Raw genomic sequence first — 9,802 nt, 5'->3', positions numbered from 1 at the left:
CATGCAAGGAGTTGCAGAGACTAACTATGGAGCAGAGACTGAAGGAAGGACAATCCAGCCTAATATAGGTGTCTCCTGAGAGGCCCTGACATTACCTGACTAATACAGAAGTAGAGGCTCACAGGGTGAGCCATTGAACTGAGTACAGGGTCCCCAATGAAGGAGTTAGAGAAAGGACCAAAGAAGCTGAAGGGTTTGCAGCCCCTTAGGATGAACAACAATATGAACTAACTAGTACGCTCAGAACTCCCAGGAACTCAACCACCAACCAAGGATTACACATGATGGGACTGATTGCAACATGTGTATAGTAGAGGCTTGCAAAGTCGGTCATCAATGGGAAGAGAGGCCCTTGGCCCTGTGAAGGTTCTGTAGCCCAGTGTAGGGGAATGCCAGGGCCAATAAGTGGGAAAGGGTGGGGTGGCAAGCAGGGGGAGTTGGGAGACAACAAGGGTTTGTTCTTGTTGTTTTTGGTTTTGGTTTTGGTTTTGTGTTTTGTTTTGTTTTGTTTTTGGAGGGGAAACTGGGAAAGGAGAAATCATATGACATGTAAATAAAGAAAATATCTAATAAAAAAAAAAAGATTGGGTTTAAGGTCATTTTTTTTTTTGATCTTCAGTTATGTTAAGATACCCAGGGCTTGCTATAGAAGTGTAGCTGTTCTTTGAAGGTGTCATATTTCCATGGCTTCTGTTGATTGTGTTCTTTCAAGGACCTTTAGTCATCTGGGTGGTTTTGGTCCCTGGCTGTTCCTGTTATAGTAGATATTGAAATAGGGGTTAACCTTGATGGTCCTGCTATGGCATGCCCCTAATTGGTATCATTTGGTTGTATGGTTCTGGATCTGTAGGTCTGTATGGTCCAGAATCTGTGGGTCTGTATAGTTCAGGAGCCACAGATTCAATGAAGGTGGGCAAAGAAATGGCACGAGGATTGATGTCTGCCTTGGCTAGCAGGCTGCTCAGGGCAGCTCAATTTTCTCCAGAGAACTGAGCAAGCCAGGAAGATGGGTAGGAGAATGAAAGCTTACCTGTATCATTTAGGCTCAGCAGGTCTGATGAAGGTGGGAGGGGAGGTGGCCGGGAAATGAGGGACCCCTGAGATAGAAGCCTGCTCAGGACAGCTTGGTTTGTTCCACAGGACTCCAAAAGCAGAGAAATGGCCACTTTAAGCAACTTCCACATGTTTCAGTCTGAGAAATTTAATGAAGAGAAATAATATCTCACTTCAGTCATTTAGAACAAGATATCAAAAGGTATTAAAGGCAAGCTAATGCACATCAATCTTTCATCCTTTAAAATGTTTATTAAAACCCTACCATGTGTAAGAAGTCCTCCTGAATTCAAGTATGCTAAACTCTTAATATACAGGACTCAGTCTTGAAAAGGTGACTTCAAGTCTTCTCACCATGCCCGTGAAATTTAATAATTGGAAGGCTAACACTAAACCTCATTTATTGCTGCTTTAAATGGAATAGTTCACAGTTAATAAAAACCCTGAAAATTAAAATAACCCAGTAGTCTTAACTGGCAATTAAAACTATTTTCTTGCTTCTATAAAACCATATGCTACAGCAATTTTTTTGTCACATACAAGATAAATGAGCAGTTTTGCTCAGCAGGGAATCATTCTGGTATGTATTGAAGGATCAGTTTCAATATCAAAATCTCATTCTCTCAATGTCAAGGTCCTTGATACCAATTAGCTGAAGACACCTGAGCTCAGGAGCTTCCTTGAAAATGTATAGGCACAAGCATGTGTTCTCCCCTTTTGTCCCATATGCCAAGGGTAGGAATCAGAGACAGGGAATCCAGTTTGATCAGGGCTATATTCAGAACCTTCATTACATAAAAAAACCTAAGCTTCATGTTATCTACACACTTTACCCACATTTAAAGCTGCTAGAGAAAACATGGAAGCAGGGAGAGGAATAGGGAAGAATATGCGTGGCCCAAATTAACATAGAGCAACATTCATCTTACCATACCAAACAATTCCTAGATGCAGTGGAAAAGATATGAGCTCTAAAATGTAAGTGCCACTCATCTTCAAGGAGCAAGGAAAGAAGGAAATAGTAGCCTAAATAAATGCAATAGTTTTCAACACCTGCAGGTTTAGCTATTTGGAACACCCTTTCCCAAGAGTCTTGACTTAACTGAATGTTTCTACTTCCTTGTGTAGAAAAGGCAGCGTAGATTGTAGGAGTAACATGCCTAATGAAAAAGTAGAAAATGATTATGAGTGACAAAAGGTAAAAAGAAAAAATAGGTAGAAAGAAAAAGAGTGAGAGAGATTAAGTATGTAGAGGAATAATAGATAAAATATATTAGAGAAAAAACAATGGATATATAGGTAGGTGATATAAATAGATGATTAGATAGATAGATGGATAGATACATACATATATACATACATACATGCATACATACATACATACATAGATGCATAGATACATAGATACATAGATACTTAAATGTAGAGATATAGAAAAAAAGAGAAAGGGCATGATATTGAGTGGGTATGGAGGTGAGGAGAATCTGGGAGAAGTGTTAGGTAAAGGTAAAACAATTGAAAAATATTACAATTAAAATATATAAAGAAAATTAAGTCAAGGAAAACAAGCAATGGTCCTCTAAACCAAGTGAGAGACACACTTGAGTCCAGTGTTGCCTTCTACCTCAACTCTTCATATGATCCATGTTTCCCACACTCCATCTTCTTGACATTTTTTTTATATCAATTACACAGAAATTGTCTAGGATAGGTCAAAGCTGAAGACTCTAATTGAAAGTTTAAGGATCTGAAATTCAGGCTGGTGAGATGGCTCAGTGGGTAAGAGCACTGACTGCTCTTCCGAAGGTCCTGAGTTCAGATCCCAGCAACCAAATGGTGGCTCACAACCACCCATAATAAGATCTGACACCCTCTTCTGGTGTGTCAGTAAATTATGCTGGAGCAAGTGGGGCCGGCAGAGGTCCTGAGATCAACAGCAGCCACACATGCATGATAGCTCATGACCACATGTACAGCTACAATGTACTCATACACATAAAATAAATTTTTAAAAAAGGATCTGAAATTGGGCTGTTCAACAGCTTGAATGCTGTTCATATTTTGAGTCTGAAGATCACAGTGCTTCAGCTGTCAACAAGCTCTATAATTTGCTCCTCTGCTAAAGCACATTAAACTCTATTAGACCTAAAAGGACATTTATCATTGTTCTCTGGACATTAAGAACATTTGAGAGAGATTGAAAGAATGTCTTACAGATAAGAAAAAATACTTGCTACTCTTTCATAGGATCTATAGTCAATTACCAGCACATATATAGTGGCTCAAAACTAAATGTAACTCCAGATCTAAGCAATTCAAGACCCTTTTCTGGACTCCATGGGCACCAGACATGCATTTGGTACATAGACACACATGAAGGCAAAACACTAATACACATAAAATAAAAAAAAATTTAAAGAAACACCTTATATAAATAATAAAAATAAAAGTGACCTAGACACAGAAGGTTTTGGCTATGTGTGTGTTTCTAAGGACAGGGTTTCTGTAAGAAATAAAACACACTTTGTCATCCTTCAAATTACCAAGATTCAGCTTTGTTACTCAAAACAAGAGCAGCCAAGAGTCTACATCATCTTGATACAATTTAAATATACATTTACTTCTTATGTATGATATTTCACCCATTCAACTTTCTCTGAGAGATTATTTAGGTCACTTTTAATGTGTTTATTGTTTCTAAGACATCTGCTTACTGTAAAAAATATTCACAGCACATAGAATCTTGCTTCAGCATTGTACTATTTTCAAACTGGCAGACCCTGAAATAGGTATGCAGATACTGTATATTAATGTAGTATTATGTGGAAAGTTGATTGATTAATAAGTACATAAGCCAGGAAGCCTAATTTAGCTCTTAATTCTCTTTTTATTTCACAGAAACAGGAAAATTAATCTAGAAGTATTGATTGATTGAGGGTTTTGGTCACATCTAGATGGTAATGGAAAATGACCATGACCCTGGAACTTTGCAAACTACATCATTTACAAAATAAACCTGATCTAGAAATTTCATCATATAATGATTGATGGTCAGAAGTGAACAGCTGCAAGAAATCAAGGAGAAAGGCATATAATAATTATCAGAATAGCTGCTTACCATGCAGGATAGATTGAACAAAAAGAATTGGTGGATATTTTCAGCTTAGAGTTGTACACAAATAAAAGAAAATAGTATCAAATCTTAGAAATTAATGACATTGTAGCACTCCAGTATACTAATAACAAACTACAGTGCAATTAGTGTATTGGATTCTTTTTTTTTCTAGATTTATTTTATTTTATTTAATGTGTATGAGTACACTACACTATAGCTATACAGATGGCCGTTAGCCATCATGTATGTGGCTGCTGTTGAACTCAGGACCTCTGCCCACCCCGCTCACTCCAGCCCCACTCACTCCGGCCCCACTCACTCCAGCCCCACTCACTCCAGTCAGTGCTCTTACCTGCTGAGCCATCTCACCAGCCCAGTGTATTGGATTCTTAAGAATGTGAGCTCATAAATGTTAACTTTTGTGGTATAACATCCCCACACACATTGTATGATGGAAAGAACCAACTTAGACTCTCACTATGATTAAGATCACTATTATAGCCAAATGTCCTATATCCAGATTTGGATGGTGTGTGTGTGTGTGTGTGTGTGTGTGTGTGTGTGTGTGTGTGTGTATGTGTGTGTGTGTGTGTGGTGTGGTGTGTGCTGTGTGGCATTTCTAAAAATGGGCACACATAATCACTCTAATCTTTTTGAAGAGTAACAATTACACTGAGTAAGATAATATTTGACAAATTAGACCCACCCATATCTCCTTCCCATGAGTATGTTTCTCCTTTCTGGCTCATGAATATACAAGGACAATCAAGATCAAGCCCCCTGCTGTCCGCTTCAGAAAACCTGCACGAGAATAGTTTTTATTATTCTTTAATCTTTTTGTATAGTCCAGTCATTATCTTCCTCCAGGTCTACCCTCTGATTGTTCCTTATTATCCTATACCTCCTCCCCCACACCCCTGTCTCCAAGAGGATGTTCCCATCCCACCACCCCATTCCACCAGATCTCACCACTCCCTGAGGCCTCAAGTCTCTCAAGGGTTAGGTGTATCTTCTCTCACTGAGGCCAGACCAGGCAGTCCTCTGCTATATGTGTCAGAGACCTCATATCAGTTGATGTATGCTGCCTGGTTGGTGGCTCAATGTCTGAGAGATCTCGAGGGTCTAGGTTAGTTGAGACTGCTGGTCTTCCTATGAGGTTGCCCTTCTCAGCTTCTTCCAGCTTTTCCCTAATTCAACCACAGGAGTACCCAGCTTCTGTCCATTGGTTAGGTGTAAGTATCTATATCTGACTCTTTCAGCTGCTTGTTAGGCTTTTTGGAAAGCAGCCACTGCATGGGAATTTTAATGGCTAATTTCATGGCAACTTGAGACAGGCTAAAGTCATCTGAGAGGAGAGAACCCCAACTGAGAAAATGTTTCAATAAGATTGGGTTGTAGGTAAACCTGTAAAGCATTTTCTTAATTAGTGATTAATGTGAGGAGGTCCAGCCCACTGTAGGTGCTATATTCTCTGGACTGGTGTTCTTGGGTTCCAGTAGAAACCAAATTGGGCAAACCATGAGAAACAAGTACTCCTCCATCTACATCATCTCCTGCATTCAGATTTCTGCCCTGTTTGAGCTCCTGTCCAGACTTCCTTCACTGATGGACTATAGATATAGAATCATAAGCCATATATACCCTTCCTCCACAAGTTGCCTTTGATAATGGTGTTTTATTACAGCAACAGAAACTATAAGACAGGAATAAATTCTATATGTTCTATGTCCATGGAAGGCAAATGTGATACCATTTGAGGACCTGCTTTAAGAGTACTCCTCCACTAAATGTGTGTGTGTGTGTGTGTGTGTGTGTGTGTGTGTGTGTGTAGCAGAATTTTCCCTGTACAATTAATTTAAATATTAATACAAGAAGCCTGTGATTGAAGATGGAAAAGGGAGGCAGAGCTAAGAGTTTCAGAAACAGAGAGTGACACAGGAAAAGGAAGAGGAAGATGGAGGATGAACAGTATGATTCAGATTCCATGTGGCTTTAAATAGCCACAGGTAGCAATAGTATCATATAAAGATAGAATAATTGGGATAACTTGTCTAATCTAGGTAGGCAGCTTCTATCATTAACAGTTGGCTCTAAAATTATTGTGTGTGCATCTTGTAAATTGAGAATTTATTGATATATAAATCTGACTGATTAATTATAAGCTTCTAGAGTTTTGATTTACTGAGTTACTGGAATTTGGGACCACTGACCACAGGAGGTAGATGGCTGAGAAGGTACCAGGGCACTGAGGCAGGTCAACCAGAGCAGAGAAGACCAACACAGAGAGGCTAATCCTAGAGGTGGTGGGACTGCAGGCACAGAGTAGCTGGGGATAGCACGGGAACTTGCCGCTTTTTTAATATTTCCTGCAACATGTGTGCATGTATATGCTTGTATGTAGTACACACATTTCAGGGTACAAGTGTATATGTGTATCTTAGTCAGTGTTCTATTGCTGGGAAGAGACATCATGACCACAGCTCTTATAAAATAAAGCATTTAATTGGGGTGTACTTACAGTTTCAGAAGTTTAGTCCATTTTCTTTCTTTTTTTTTTTTGTTATTAGATATTTTCTTTATTTACATTTCAAATGATTTCCCCTTTTCCAGTTTCCCCTCTGGAAACAAACCCTATTCCCTCCCCCCTCCCCCTGCTCACCAATCCACCCTCTCACACTTCCTGGCCCTGGTATTCCCCTACAGTGAAGCATAGAATCTTCACAAGACCAAGGACCTCTCCTCCCATTGATGATTGACTAGGCCATCCTCTGCTACATATGCAGCTGGGGCCATGAGTCCCACCATGTGTACTCTTTGGCTGGTGGTTTAATCCCTGGGAGCTCTGAGGGTACTAGTTAGTTCATATTGCTATTCGTCCTATGGGGCTGCAAACCCTTCCGATCCTTGGGTCTTTTCTCTAGCTCCTTCATTGGGGACCCTATGCTCAATTCAATGGATGGCTATGAGTCTCTACTTCTGTATTAGTTGGGAACTGTTAGAGCCTCTCAGGAGACAGCTATATCAGGCTCCTGTCAGCCAGCACTTGCTGGCATCCACAATAGTGCCTGAATTTGATGATTGAATATAGGAAGGATTCCCAGGTAGAGCAGTCTCTGGATTGTCCTTCCTTCAGTCTCTGCTCCATAGTTAGTCTCTGCAACTCCTTCCACAGGTATTTTCTTCCCCCTTTTAAGACTGAACGAAGTATCCACACTTTGGTCTTCCTTCTTCTTGAGTCTTTTGTGGTTTGTGGATTGTACTTTGTGTATTCCGATCTTTTGGGCTAATATCCACTTATCAGAGAGTGCATACCATGTGTGTTCTTTTGTGATTGGGCTATGTCACTCAGGATGATATTCTCCAGATCCATTCATTACCCTAATAATTTCATAAATTCATTGTTTTTAATTGCTGAGTAGTACTTCATTGTGTAAATGTACCACATTTTTGGTAACCACTCCTCTGCTGAGGGACATCTGGGTTCTTTCCAGGTTCTGGCAATTATAAATAAGGTTGCTATGACTATAGTGGTGCATGTTATAGTGGTGTAAGATGCTCCTTATTACATATTGGAGCATCTTCTGGATATATGCCCAGGAGTGGTATAGCTGGGTCCTCAGGTACTATGTTCAATTTCCTTAGTTCCAATCAATTTCCAAATTGATTTCCAGAGGGGTTGTAACAGTTTGCAATTCCACCAGCAATGGAGGAGTGTTCCTCTTTCTCCACATCCTAGCCAGCATCTGCTGTCACCTGAGTTTTTGATCTTCGCCATTCTGACTGATGTAAGGTGGAATCTCAGGGTTGTTTTGATTTGCATTTCCCTGATGACTAAGTATGTTGAACATTTCTTTAGGTGCTTCTTGGCCATTTGAATTTCCTCAGTTGAGAAGTCTTTGTTTAGCTCTGTAGCCCATTTTTAATAGGGTTATTTGGTTCTCTAGAGTCTAACTTCTTGAGTTCTTTGTATATATTGGATATTAGCCCTTATGGTGGGGGAGCATGGCAAGTACTAGCAGGATGCTGGAGAAGAAGCTGTGAGTTCTATGTCTGAATCCACAGGCACCAGGAAGAAAAAGACATTGAGACTGCCTTGAACTTTTCCAAAGCCCAACCCAATGACACACTTCTTCCAACAAGACCATATCACTTAATCTGTCTCAAGTACTCTCTGGTGATGAAGCATTAGAATATATGAGCCTATTGAGGCCATTCTTATTCAAACCACTACAGTGCTCATGTGAAAAACAGTGGTCAATCTTGGGTGTAGTTCCTCCAGTTCTATCCATCTTAATTTTATGAAAGAGTCTCTCAGTGGCCTGAAGCTGACCAATTTGATGAGGCTGTCTGGACAGTGAACTCTAGGTATCTGTCTTATCTAGTTCCATCTCTCAGTCCTAGAGTCACAAGAGCATGCCACTATTTTTTTACATAGGTTCTGGGAAATGAACTGGGGTCCTCAAACTCAGAAAACTGACTACTTTGCCATACTTTCCCCCATTTTTTCATTAACCCAATTTATTCATTGGGATTGTGGGTGATAAGAAGATTAGCCAATTCCACAACCACTTCCAAATTTCAGAACTCCATTAATTTAAATCCCAAAGTGTAATTTTTCTGTTGCCTACATATAATTTCCTACATAGCTTGTTCAAACAGGCTATTGAATCCTGCCCAGAGTTTCTGATTCAACCATCCCTATTGCTTCTTACTAGTGTTAAAAGTAATTACCACAAATTTAGTAGCTTAAGTTGATGCAAATTTGTGATCTGAAAGTTTGGTTAGCCAGAAATCACCAGCCCAACTGAAACCTCAGTTTATAGACTCATATCATTGAAACTGAGGCATGGGAAGGTCATGTTTGTTCTAAAGTGTTTGGAAAAGAATGAACCTTCATGCTTAAATAGGTTACCTAAATTTAGTTTTCTGTGGTTGCAACACTGGAGTGCCTGATTGCAAGCTGGCTAACTTTGTGGTAAGAAGGAGGTCCTAGAGGGTGCCTACATTGTTTCCCCTACATCACACATGACTCCTAGAGAAAGATGGGTCTGTCTCACATTTTTAAACTCTTCAACTTTTATTTCTCCATCTTTCAGAATCTAAGCAGGGATTTATTGTGACTAGATTGAACCTCCCAGATAATCAGGAATGATTTTACTATCATAATAGACCATAAACATTAATTATCTGCACACTTGTTTTGGCTATATATTCACAGAATCTATAAATTGGAGTTTGCACATTTTTGAAGGACCATCCTTCATATTGTAGCCAGTCTGGCATGAAGCCCTGAAACTTGAGCTTCCAAACTGAATTTTGTGTAGGTAGTCCAAAGACCATACTTTGAGACTGCCTGCTCTAGCTTCAAGCATGAGACAGGCCACCAGCTTTACATAGAAGCTTCTTAGAAATGCAGATACTTGTTGAATCACAGTGCTAGCAGGAAAGAATTCAGTTTAGCAATCTCTCCATGCAATTTGTTTGTATATTCATGTTTGAGAAGCATCTTTACAGTAAGTAAAACATAGAGATGACATTAAGTGCTGTGTTGTGTTCATGCTAAAAAAAAAAAAAAAAAAACCTACCCTTGTCTAGACAAAGGTCTTTGTTTTTCTTGACAAAGTATAGAGAGAA

The sequence above is a fragment of the Mastomys coucha genome, unplaced genomic scaffold (genome assembly GCF_008632895.1).
Source record: "Mastomys coucha isolate ucsf_1 unplaced genomic scaffold, UCSF_Mcou_1 pScaffold22, whole genome shotgun sequence".
Classification (NCBI taxonomy): domain Eukaryota; kingdom Metazoa; phylum Chordata; class Mammalia; order Rodentia; family Muridae; genus Mastomys; species Mastomys coucha.
Note: the sequence above shows the minus strand (reverse complement) of the source record.